Source organism: Plecotus auritus (genome assembly GCF_963455305.1).
Source record: "Plecotus auritus genome assembly, chromosome: 3".
Lineage (NCBI taxonomy): Eukaryota > Metazoa > Chordata > Mammalia > Chiroptera > Vespertilionidae > Plecotus > Plecotus auritus.
Window position 1 is genome coordinate 125,591,710 of NC_137772.1, and position 11,671 is coordinate 125,603,380.

At 49.4% G+C, this 11,671-nt stretch overlaps 1 pseudogene across 1 annotated transcript; it reads left to right on the top strand.

Annotated features, from left to right (window-relative positions):
• Positions 1-9,481: 9,481 nt before the first annotated feature.
• LOC308244165 (TATA box-binding protein-associated factor RNA polymerase I subunit D-like) lies at positions 9,482-10,470 on the top strand (annotated as a pseudogene). Its single transcript has 2 exons — positions 9,482-9,790; positions 10,246-10,470. The product of its transcript is annotated as a TATA box-binding protein-associated factor RNA polymerase I subunit D-like (transcript).
• Positions 10,471-11,671: the final 1,201 nt, after the last annotated feature.

Here is an 11,671-nt window from a genome sequence, read left to right on the forward strand (position 1 = left end):
TAAAATATAAATATTTATATATATACTAGAGGCCTGGTGCATGAAATTCATGCACGGGGGGGAGGAGGGTGTCCCTCAGGCCAGCCTGCACCCTCTCCAATCTGGAACCCCTCGAGGGATGTCCAACTGCCCGTTTAGGCCTGATCCTGGTGGAATCGGGCCTAAACGAGCAGTCAGACATCCCTCTCACAATCCAGGACTGTTGGCTCCCAACCACTTGTCTGCCTGCCTGCCTGATTGCTCCTAACCACTTCTGCCTGCCAGCCTAATCACCCCCTAACCACTCCCCTGCCAGCCTGATCGATGCCTAACTGCTCCCCTGCTGGCCCGGTCACCCCTAACTGCCCTCTCCTGCTGGCCTGGTCCCCCCCTCCCGCTGCCCTCCCCTGCTGGCCTGGTTCTCCCCCCAACTGCCATCCCCTGCTGACCTGGTTCCCCCCAACTGCCCTCCCCTGCAGGCCTGGTCCCCCCAACTGCCCTCCTCTGCAGGCCTGGTCCCCCCCCCCAACTGCCCTCCCGTGAGGCCTGATCCCCCCAACTGCCCTCCCCTGCAGGCCTGGTCCTCCCCAACTGCCTTCCCCTGCAGGCCTGGGTCCCTCCAACTGCCCTCTCCTGCTGTCCTGGTCCCCCCAACTGCCCTCCTCTGCAGGTCTGGTCCTCCCCAACTGCCTTCCCCTGCTGGCCTGGTCCCCCCCCTCCCGCTGCCCTCCCCAGCTGGCCTGGTTCCCCCCCCCCAACTGCCATCCCCTGCTGACCTGGTTCCCCCCAACTGCCCTCCCCTGCAGGCCTGGTCCCCCCAACTGCCCTCCTCTGCAGGCCTGGTACCCCCCCCCCAACTGCCCTCCCGTGAGGCCTGATCCCCCCAACTGCCCTCCACTGCAGGCCTGGTCCTCCCCAACTGCCTTCCCCTGCAGGCCTGGGTCCCTCCAACTGCCCTCTCCTGCTGTCCTGGTCCCCCCCAACTGCCCTCCCCTGCAGGCCTGGTCCTCCCCAACTGCCTTCCCCTGCAGGCCTGGTCCCCCCCAACTGCCTTCCCCTGCAGGCCTGGGTCCCCCCAACGGACCTCTCCTGCTGTCCTGGTCCCCCCCAACTGCCCTCCACTGCAGGCCTGGTCCTCCTCAACTGCCTTCCACTGCAGGCCTGGTACCCCCAACTGCCTTCACCTGCAGGCCTGGGTCCCCCCAACTGCCCTCTCCTGCTATCCTGGTCTCCCACAACTGCCCTACCCTGCAGGCCAGGTCCCCCCCAATGGCCCTCCTCTAAAGGCCTAGGTCCCCCCAACTGCCCTCCCCTGCAGGCCTGATCCCCCCAACTGCCCTCCCCTGCAGGCCTGGTCCTCCCCAACTGCCTTCCCCTGCAGGCCTGGTCCTCCCCAACTGCCCTCTCCTGCTGTTCTGGTCTCCCCCAACTGTCCTCCCCTGCAGGCCTGGTCCTCCCCAACTGCCTTCCCCTGCAAGCCTGGTCCCCCCCAACAGCCCTCTCCTGCTGTCCTGGTCCCCCTCAACTGCCCTCCCCTGCAGGCCTGGTCCCCCCCAACTGTCCTCCCCTGCAGGCCTGGATCCCCCCAACTGCCCTCCCCTGCAGGCCTGATCCCCCCAACTGCCCTCCCCTGCAGGCCTGGTCCCCCCAACTGCCTTCCCGTGCAGGCCTGGTCCCCCCCAACTGCCCTCTCCTGCTGTTCTGGTCTCCCCCAACTGCCCTCCCCTGCAGGCCTCGGTTCCCCCCAACTGTCCTCCCCTGCAGGCCTGATCCCCCCAACAGCCCTCCCCTGCAGGCCTGGTCCCCCCAACTGTCCTCCCCTGTAGGCCTGGGTCCCCCCAACTGTCCTCCCTGTAGGCCTTTGTTCCCCCCACTGTCCTCCCCTGCAGGCCTCAGTTCCCCCCAACTGTCCTCCCCTGCAGGCCTGGTCCCCCCCAACAGCCCTCCCCTGCAGGCCTGTTCCCCCCCCCAAACTGCCCTCCCGTGAGGCCTGATCCCCCCAACTGCCCTCCCCTGCAGGCCTGGTCCTCCCCAACTGCCTTCCCCTGCAGGCCTGGGTCCCTCCAACTGCCCTCCCCTGCAGGCCTGGTCCCCCCAACTGCCCTCCTCTGCAGGCCTGGTCCCCCCCCCGCAACTGCCCTCCCGTGAGGCCTGATCCCCCCAACTGCCCTCCACTGCAGGCCTGGTCCTCCCCAACTGCCTTCCCCTGCAGGCCTGGGTCCCTCCAACTGCCCTCTCCTGCTGTCCTGGTCCCCCCCAACTGCCTTCCCCTGCAGGCCTGGTCCCCCCCAACTGCCTTCCCCTGCAGGCCTGGGTCCCCCCAACGGACCTCTCCTGCTGTCCTGGTCCCCCCCAACTGCCCTCCACTGCAGGCCTGGTCCTCCTCAACTGCCTTCCACTGCAGGCCTGGTACCCCCAACTGCCTTCACCTGCAGGCCTGGGTCCCCCCAACTGCCCTCTCCTGCTATCCTGGTCTCCCACAACTGCCCTACCCTGCAGGCCAGGTCCCCCCCAATGGCCCTCCTCTAAAGGCCTAGGTCCCCCCAACTGCCCTCCCCTGCAGGCCTGATCCCCCCAACTGCCCTCCCCTGCAGGCCTGGTCCTCCCCAACTGCCTTCCCCTGCAGGCCTGGTCCCCCCCAACTGCCCTCTCCTGCTGTCCTGGTCCCCCCAACTGCCCTCCCCTGCAGACCTGGTCCCCCCCAACTGCCTTCCCCTGCAGGCCTGGTCCTCCCCAACTGCCCTCTCCTGCTGTTCTGGTCTCCCCCAACTGTCCTCCCCTGCAGGCCTGGTCCTCTCCAACTGCCTTCCCCTGCAAGCCTGGTCCCCCCCAACAGCCCTCTCCTGCTGTCCTGGTCCCCCTCAACTGCCCTCCCCTGCAGGCCTGGTCCCCCCCAACTGTCCTCCCCTGCAGGCCTGGATCCCCCCAACTGCCCTCCCCTGCAGGCCTGATCCCCCCAACTGCCCTCCCCTGCAGGCCTGGTCCCCCCAACTGCCTTCCCGTGCAGGCCTGGTCCCCCCCAACTGCCCTCTCCTGCTGTTCTGGTCTCCCCCAACTGCCCTCCCCTGCAGGCCTGATCCCCCAACAGCCCTCCCCTGCAGGCCTGGTCCCCCCCAACTGTCCTCCCCTGTAGGCCTGGGTCCCCCCAACTGTCCTCCCTGTAGGCCTTTGTTCCCCCCACTGTCCTCCCCTGCAGGCCTCAGTTCCCCACAACTGTCCTCCCCTGCAGGCCTGGTCCCCCCCAACTGCCCTCCCCTGCAGGCCTGATCCCCCCAACTGCCCTCCCCTGCAGGCCTGGTCTCCCCCAACTGCCTTCCCATGCAGGCCTGGTCCCCCCCCCCCCAACTGCCTTCCCCTGCAGTCCTGGGTGCCCCGAACTGTCCTCCCCTGTATGCCTGTGTTCCCCCAACTGCCCTCCCCTGCAGGCCTAGGTCCCCCCAACTGTCCTCCCCTGCAGTCCTGGGTGCCCCCAACTGTCCTCTCCTGTATGCCTGGGTTCCCCCAACTGTCCTCCCCTGCAGGCCTGGGCCCCCCCGCACTGCCCTCCCTTGCAGACCTGGTCCCTCCCAACTGCCCTCTCCTGCTGGCCATCTTGTGTCCACATGGAGGCAGCCATCTTTGGCCACATGGGGGCGGCCATCTTGTGTGTTGGAGTGACAGTCAATTTGCATATTACTCTTTTATTAGATAGGATGCCAGTCAGTGCCTGACATGAACAGACTCTCAACCAGTATTTGTTGATTGATAAATTGAGATGATGCTTGTAAGATCCTATGGCAGTGACTGATATATAGTAAATGTTCAATAATAAAAAGTGGTATTAACATTATCATTTGCAGGACTTCAGAGCTCCACATGGCTCACCCAAGTCTGTACACACAGACATCCAGAGGAAGGCAACATTTTAGACTCCCTGAACATGTGGCCATGGTATAAAACAACCTCATACAGCTAGAAAGCAATTTAACATTTGGATGGTTTGTTTAAAGTGTTCCTGGAACCCACACCTACCCAGGGTCATTTCCCTTTTTACACTCCCCTTTGGATGGGCATGAAAGTCCACAAGAGGGCACAAGCCCTTGACTTATTTCTCCTTCAGAGTCTGGCAGCTCCTGACTGGCACCTGGATTTGCTCCCTCACAGAAGGGGCACGAAAAGGAGTCCACATAGTTTCTTCTTGTGGCTCAAAGGGTGGAAGCACACATCCTTCTCTCAGTGTTGCTCAGACAGCCTTGGGAGCTTCTGTAAAACAGTCATTTCATGCCCTGCTGAGGCCTCTTCTCTTCAGGGAACTGGCATGCATGGAGCCCACAAAGAAGTTCCCAGGATAAAATGGAAGGCTACCACTTGCACAGGGGGTAAATCTATACACACACACACCCCTTTACTCCAGCCTAGGGGTCTAAGACTTGGCTTCATGTGGAAGTTCCTACCATATTCTCAAATAGTCTTTGGCCTGAGAACCAGCAGGGCTGAAACAGATGCAGCTTTGGGGTTTGCAGAGTCTGTAAGGGGGAGAGAAAGACAGGTGCTCTTTTTCTCCATCTCACATCCTAGCCTTATGTCATGCCAGCCTCCTCTGCCCAGTTAAACTTTCTCTGGGGGAGCCATAAGATCATGGCAACAGCTGCCGTTTAGAAGACATGGGTACCCGAAGGCTACTTGGTCCCTATCCTGGTATAAGTCCATGGCAAGTTCAGAGCTTGCTGGCTTTACACATTCTCTGTTGCACAGTGAGGAGAATTTTAGAGATATTTTCTGTTGGAAAGCAACCTGCTTATAGTTCCAGGCTAGAAATTTCAAAAAAAAACCTCACTTGACATCAAGTGTCCAAAGGAGATGGCAGGTGAAATTGAAGGGAACTTAGGCAGGGGTTTTTCTGTTCTACCTCTACTCCCAGCCTCTGACCCAATGAAGTTAGGAGTGTGACTGAAAATAGTTTTGAAATAAGTAATTATAAGAGCCATCTCATCTTCAAGCAGGACACCAGGCAGATCAAAGATTATTATCACTTTGAAATGTCCAGCAAATAGATGATTCTGGTCTCTGGTTACTTCTAGAGGGGTGGGACCCTGAAAGTGATTCAATCATAATTATTTTTTCAACTGTTTTGTCAATAGTGTCGTTCATTGTTTTCGAAGAAACCACATTTCCCAGACCTGGCTTTGCAAAGGAGGCTGGAAGAAGCCACCACTTTTCCCCTGATATCTGTGCCTATCAAAATTAAACTCCCCTCAAGACTTATGTCATCATCAATTACAATAACAGCAACCTTGGCACCTAGTGAGTGTCCACGATATGTGGGCTCCTGCAGTCCTCATAACAGTCCTACAGTTAGCATTGTTCTTCTTATTTCACAGATAAGCAAACTGAGATCCAGAGACTTTTCATCACTGACTGAGACCTCCTGATTGTCTCTTTTGTCCATAGTTCCCTTTCATGGAAATGCTGCTCCAAGGGGAACAGGACACAAGTCCTTCTCTCTTTCTACCCTTTGTACTCTCTATTCTTCTTACTCTCTCTTTCAAAAATAGGCATTATGTACCTATTGGACATTGGGCAATGAAGAGCAGTGATCCCTGAAAGACAACAAACAAGCTAACACAAAATACACATGAAAAATGAGGTGAGCCCTGTAACTGCCCCAGATTGTACCATGAGAGAGTATTGAGGCCAGAGTGCAGGAAAAAAATACCCAGGTGGAGCCTTATAGACTCCGGAGTTGAGAAGACAAAGTTAAAAGTTTGGGGAGGAGAAACCAAGATGGCGGCATAGGTAAACACCTAAACTGCTGCCTCGCACAACAATTTCAAAACTACAACTAAAAGACAAAACAGACATCATCCAGAACCACAGGAAGCCTGGCTGAGTGAAAATTCTACAACTAGAAGGAAGGAGACTCAGAGGAGCTGCAGGAGGCAGAGGTACTGAGACGTGCACATGGAGAGGACTGGCAACTGAGTGCACGGCTGGCTTTCTCAAGTGGGAGGGAGACAAAAGCTCCCAACTGCACTGAACTCCAGTTCCAGGAGAGACTCTGGGAACCCAGACTCATACGGGGTGAAACTGGACTGTCAGGAAAGAGAAAAGCACACTAGGACTCAGAGGAACTGCGGAAGGCAGAGGTACTGAGGCGTGTGTGCGCGGAGAGGGCAGGCAACTGAGTACGCGGCTGGCTTTCTCAAGTGGGAGGGAGACAAAAGCTCCCAACTGTGTTGAACTCCAGTTCTGGGCAAGACTCTGGGGACCCAAACTCATTTGAGGAGAAACTGGACTGTCTGGCAGCAGGCAGAACTTGAGGGCAGCTTTCTCTCAGAGGTGCTTCCAGCGATTACCACGGGACACTGAGACACAGGGGCCTATTAGTGCAGGGCTGATGGGAAACCAATGCTGTCTGCTCCGCCCTGAGACTCCACCCCATCCAAGCTGAGCACAGAGGCTTTTGCAAGTCTTGTCTCATAAGGGTGTCTTCAGCACAGAAGTTCTCATAGACACAGCTGATCCTCACAGCCAATTGGCCTGGAGGTCAATTCCTCCCAGTGATACCAACAACAGTCAAGGCTTAACTACAACAAGACTGTGCACACAGCCCACAAAGGGGTGCACCAAGAGTGTCTACCTCCGGTAACTGGGGAGGCTGAGCCACTGGGCCCTATAGGACACCTAGCACACAAAGCCACTCTATCAACTCAGGGAAGCAGCCAAAAGAAACAGGTCACAAATGAAAGAAATGGAGGAAAGCAAACAACTGGATATAGAGTTCAAAACCACAGTTATAAGGTTTTTCAAGAATTTTCTAGAAAAGGCAGATAAATTTAGTGAGACCCTCGAGGATATGAAAAAGGACCAACTAGAAATTAAGCATACACTGACTGAAATTAAAAATATTATACAGAGATCTAACAGCAGACTAGAGCAATGCAAGAATCAAGTCAAAGATTTGAAATACAAAGAAGCAAAAAACACTCAACTGAAAAAGCAAAAAGCAAAAAGAATCCCAAAATATGAAGATAGTGTAAGGAGCCTCTGGGACAACTTCAAGTGTACCAACATCCAAATTATGGGGGTGCCAGAAGAAGAGAGAGAGCAAGATACTGAAAACCTATTTGAAGAAATAATGACTGAAAGTGAAAGAAATAGTCCAGGAAGCGCACAGAACCCCAAACAAAAGGAATCCAAAGAGGACCACACCAAGACACATCATAATTAAAATGCCAAGAGCAAAAGACAAAGAGAGAATATTAAAAGCAGCAAGAGAAAAACAGTTAATTACCTACAAGGGAGCACCCATACGACTGTCAGCAGATTTCTCAACAGAAACTATGCAGGCCAGATGGGAGTGGCAAGAAATATTCAAAGTGATGAATAGCAAGAACCTACAACCAAGATTACTCTACCCAGCAAAGCTATCATTCAGAATTGAAGGGCAGATAAAGAGCTTCACAGATAAGAAAAAGCTAAAGGAGTTCATCACCACCAAACCAGTATTATATGAAATGCTGAAAGGTACTCTTTAAGAAGAGGAAGAAGAAGAAAAAGGTAAAGATAAAAATTATGAACAACAAATACATATCTATCAACAAGTGAATCTAAAAATCAAGTGAATAAAAAATCTGATGAACAGAATAAACTGGTGAATACAATAGAATCAGGGGCATAGAAAGGGAGTGGACTGACAATTCTCAGGGGCAAAGGGTGTGGGGGTGCGGGAAGAGACTGGACAAAAATCGTACACCTATGGATGAGGACAGTGGCGGGGGGTAAGGACAGAGGGTCGGGTGGGAACTGGGTGGAGGGGAGCTATGGGGGGAAAAAAGAGGAACAATTGTAATAATCTGAACAATAAAGATTTATTAAAATTAAAAAAAAAGTTTGGGGAGACCACAGTAGTAGGAGTTTACAGAACAGAGTACTGGAGAGGGTAAAATTGCATGGAGAAAGAATCTAAAAATCTGCAGAGGATCCCCTCAAGTATTCAGGAGAATATTGATCAATGTATGCATAAAGTTGGGGAAGAACTATCCAAACGATAAGAGGGCATGGTGCCCAGTGCCTACTCAGGGCTAGGAACAATACTTGCTCCCACCAGCCAGGCTGGAAACCCCCCATATTCTCCAAGAACTTTGTGGATTATTCTGAAAGTTGTTACCCAGTAGTAGGAAATAATTACTTCCAGACTAACCATGCATATTGTCCTGCCTAACAAATCTTAAGGTCAAGACTCAAAAGGATCAAATTGTTTCCAATAACTTAATTGCATCCCAGAACAATGCTGAAGAATACTTATAGTAATGCAAATATATTGAGCACACAACAAGGAAAAATTTATAATGTCTGGCATGGGTCAAAGATTATCAGACATATAGAGAAGCTGAAAAGTATGGCCAGTAATGAGGAGAAAAATAAATTAATAAAAATGCACCCAGACTGTAAGAAAATTACATGAAGTTGTAGTTTGAAGCAAATATTAAAATTGATAGAAAAGCATAGTCAAGCATTATAATTGTATTCCATAATTCAAAAAGTTAAATAGAGACACAGAGATATAAACAATACCCAAATCGCCCTGACCAGTGTGGCTCAGTTGGTTGAACATCGTCCAGTGCACCAAAGGGTCACCAATTCAATTCCCCATTTGGGGCACATGCCCAGGTTTCCAGCTCAGTCCCCGGGGGTGGGGAGATGTGGGAGGAGCCAATGGATGTTTCGCTCTCATATTGATGTTTCTCTCTCTCCCTTCTTTTCCCTTCCTCTCTCTCCAAAATCAATAAAAACATATTTAAAAAATAAAAATAAAAACCCAAAAATACCCAAATCAAAATTCTAGAGATGAAAATGTCAGTGCCTGAAATAAGAAAAATACAATGGATTAGTTTAGAAGAAAAGCTTAGTAAACTTGAAGACATAGCAATAGAAACTATCTAAAAAGAAACAGTGAAAAATAAAAAAATGGAAAAACTCAACAGAGCATCAATGACTTGAAGGACAAATTTAAGTGGCCTGATATACATGTAATTAAAGTTTCTGAAGAAATACTTGAAGAAACAATTGTATTCAACATATCCATAAAGTCTAATGAAACTCAAACACAAGAAACATGAAACAGGCTCCTCCCTCTGTGGCAAACAAAATGGTCACCCCCAAACTCCCGCTTCTCGCTTTCCTTCCGGAGATAAATTGCTATCGTGAAATTTTGGCCCCACTGTTACTAGGGTTAAGTGGTTGGCATAGTCTTTTCTTCTGCCCAGTTGCAGAGGCAGGTGGTTGTTGCCTGTTAGAGTGCTGAGGTCAGCAGTTGCTGGATGCAGACCTCTAAGGCCTGGTTGCAGGGGTAACTAGGCAGCTGAGGCCCAGACCAAGCCAGACCTTGTTCCAAACTGCTAACCTGGATGGAAATTTGGTTAAAGCAAAGAACAAGTGAGAAATAACAATTTTGAGAGGGGCTTGGAGAATACATACCAGAAATGCATAACTGAACTACATAACATCATCTGATTCAACTATGGAAATTGGAAATCAAAGTGATAACTCTTCCTCTGATAGCACCTTATTTAAAACCCAGTGTTTGCTTACTCACCTAAATGGAGGCATAACCTATTAGAAAATTTGTTCGTTCACCTGAAAATTTTCAAACAAGAGATTCATCAAGTGACTCATATTTAGTACCAAGACCATTGACTTTGAAAGCTATTTTTGAAAGATTCTGAAAAAAAGGAAGAAATGTAAAAAGAGGAAACATAAGTCGACAGGAAGATCAAGGGGAAGACCAAAAGAAAAGAAAAACACTGAGTCATAAATAAATAAGAAACAATCCTATATAATAAAGAGGTGATATGCAAATTGACCATCACACCCTCGCACAAGATGGCTGCCCCTATGTGGTCACAAGATGGCTGCCACAAGATAGCTGACAGGGGAGGGCAGTTAGGGGCGACCAGGCCAGCAAGGAAGGGCAGTTGGGGGAGACCAGGCCTGCAGGGGAGGGCAGTTGGGGGTGACTGGGCTGGCAGGGGAGAGCAGTTAGGGGTGATCAGGCTGGCAGGGGAGCAGTTAGGCATCCATCAGGCTGGCAGGGGAGTGGTTAGGGGGTGATCAGGCTGGCAGGCAGGCGAGTGGTTAGGAGTCAGCAGCCCCGGATTGTGAGAGGGATGTCCGACTGCCGGTTTAGTCCCGATCCCCAAGGGGTCCCAGATTGGAGAGGGTGCAGGCTGGGCTGAGGGACCACCCCCCCACCCAGTGCATGAATTTCATGCACTGGGCCTCTAGTTTAAAGATAAAAGACCTGGGCTCCCATTTTTAGAATCAGAGAATGGAGGAAAACTATTACCTTGGAGAAAACTTTTAACCTTTGAACAAGTAGTAGCTAGAGGATTTTTCAACTACTTGTAAACTGAAGTATAAATACCACCTCAAGGAATCTTTCAAACAGATAAATGTTGGTAAAGATTTAGAAAAAGAAGATCTTATAGTCATAAATATAAATACTTGTGACAATGGATCTGAATAATCAGCATAAGTTTAATCATGTGAAATAATTTTGGTCATAGGTTTTATTAAATTAAATGTTTTAAAATTTTAATGTTAAAAAAAGAAACATGAAACAAATGACACCAGAGTACTTTATAATCAAATTGTGTAAATAATAAAGAGAAAATCTTAAAAATAACCAGAGAAAGAAGTCACATTACATAGAGATAAAATAAGGATGACAGATATTTTCTCATAGAAAGTAATGAAAGTGAGAAGATGGTGGAGCAACGTATTTAAAATATTGAAAAAAAATATTTTAATTTATAAATCTACACATGGTGAAAATATCTTTTAAAAACAAAACTGAAATAAAGACTTCTTTTTGAGAGATACAGAAGTTCACATAATTCATCACCAGTAGGCCATACTATAAGAATGTTAAAAGAATTCCTGTAAGCAGAAGAAAAATGAAACCCAATTAATATGAGTCTACCTAAAGCAATGAGAAATATCAGAAAAAGTAACCAGAGAGTGATTATTTGGAGCATGTGCAGACTGGAGGCAGCAGGTCCACCCAAGTCAAGAGTACTATACTGAAACCAAATAAATGAAATGCCAGAATACTTGCGGCTAGGATTGAACCTTACAGTGGGATATTTGAAGAACTTTTCTAAGGACTCTGACCAGCACAAAAGCACAAAGATATTGACATTAATGGCCTCACAAGCAGAACAGTCCAAATTGGAGACTGAGATTTGACAACACTTACCCTTATGCTGAGAGATTCTATCAGCTTTTCAGTCTCTACTCTTAAATATAAACAAACAAGAAATGACCAGAATACTGAGAAAAAGTCTCTAATATGAAAGATAGAGGCCAAAACCATGAACAGAAAAAAAGAAAATTAATAAACTTAAATATATATGTATATAGGAACTATGCAGGGAGCTAAAAAATGTGAGACTCTTAGAACTACCATAAGCATAAAATAAGACCATATTACTATTAAAAACATAACAGAGAATAACAACAAAGTTCTTAGAAATAAAAGATAAGATAACATAAGGAAAACTAGATAAAAGGATTGGGAGATAAATTTGAGAAAACGTCCAAGAAAATAGAGCAAAAAGTCAAGTTCATGAAAATAGAAGATAAAATATTGGGAAATTAGAGCCCAGGTCCAGGAGATCCCATATCCTAGCAACAGATATTACACAAAGAG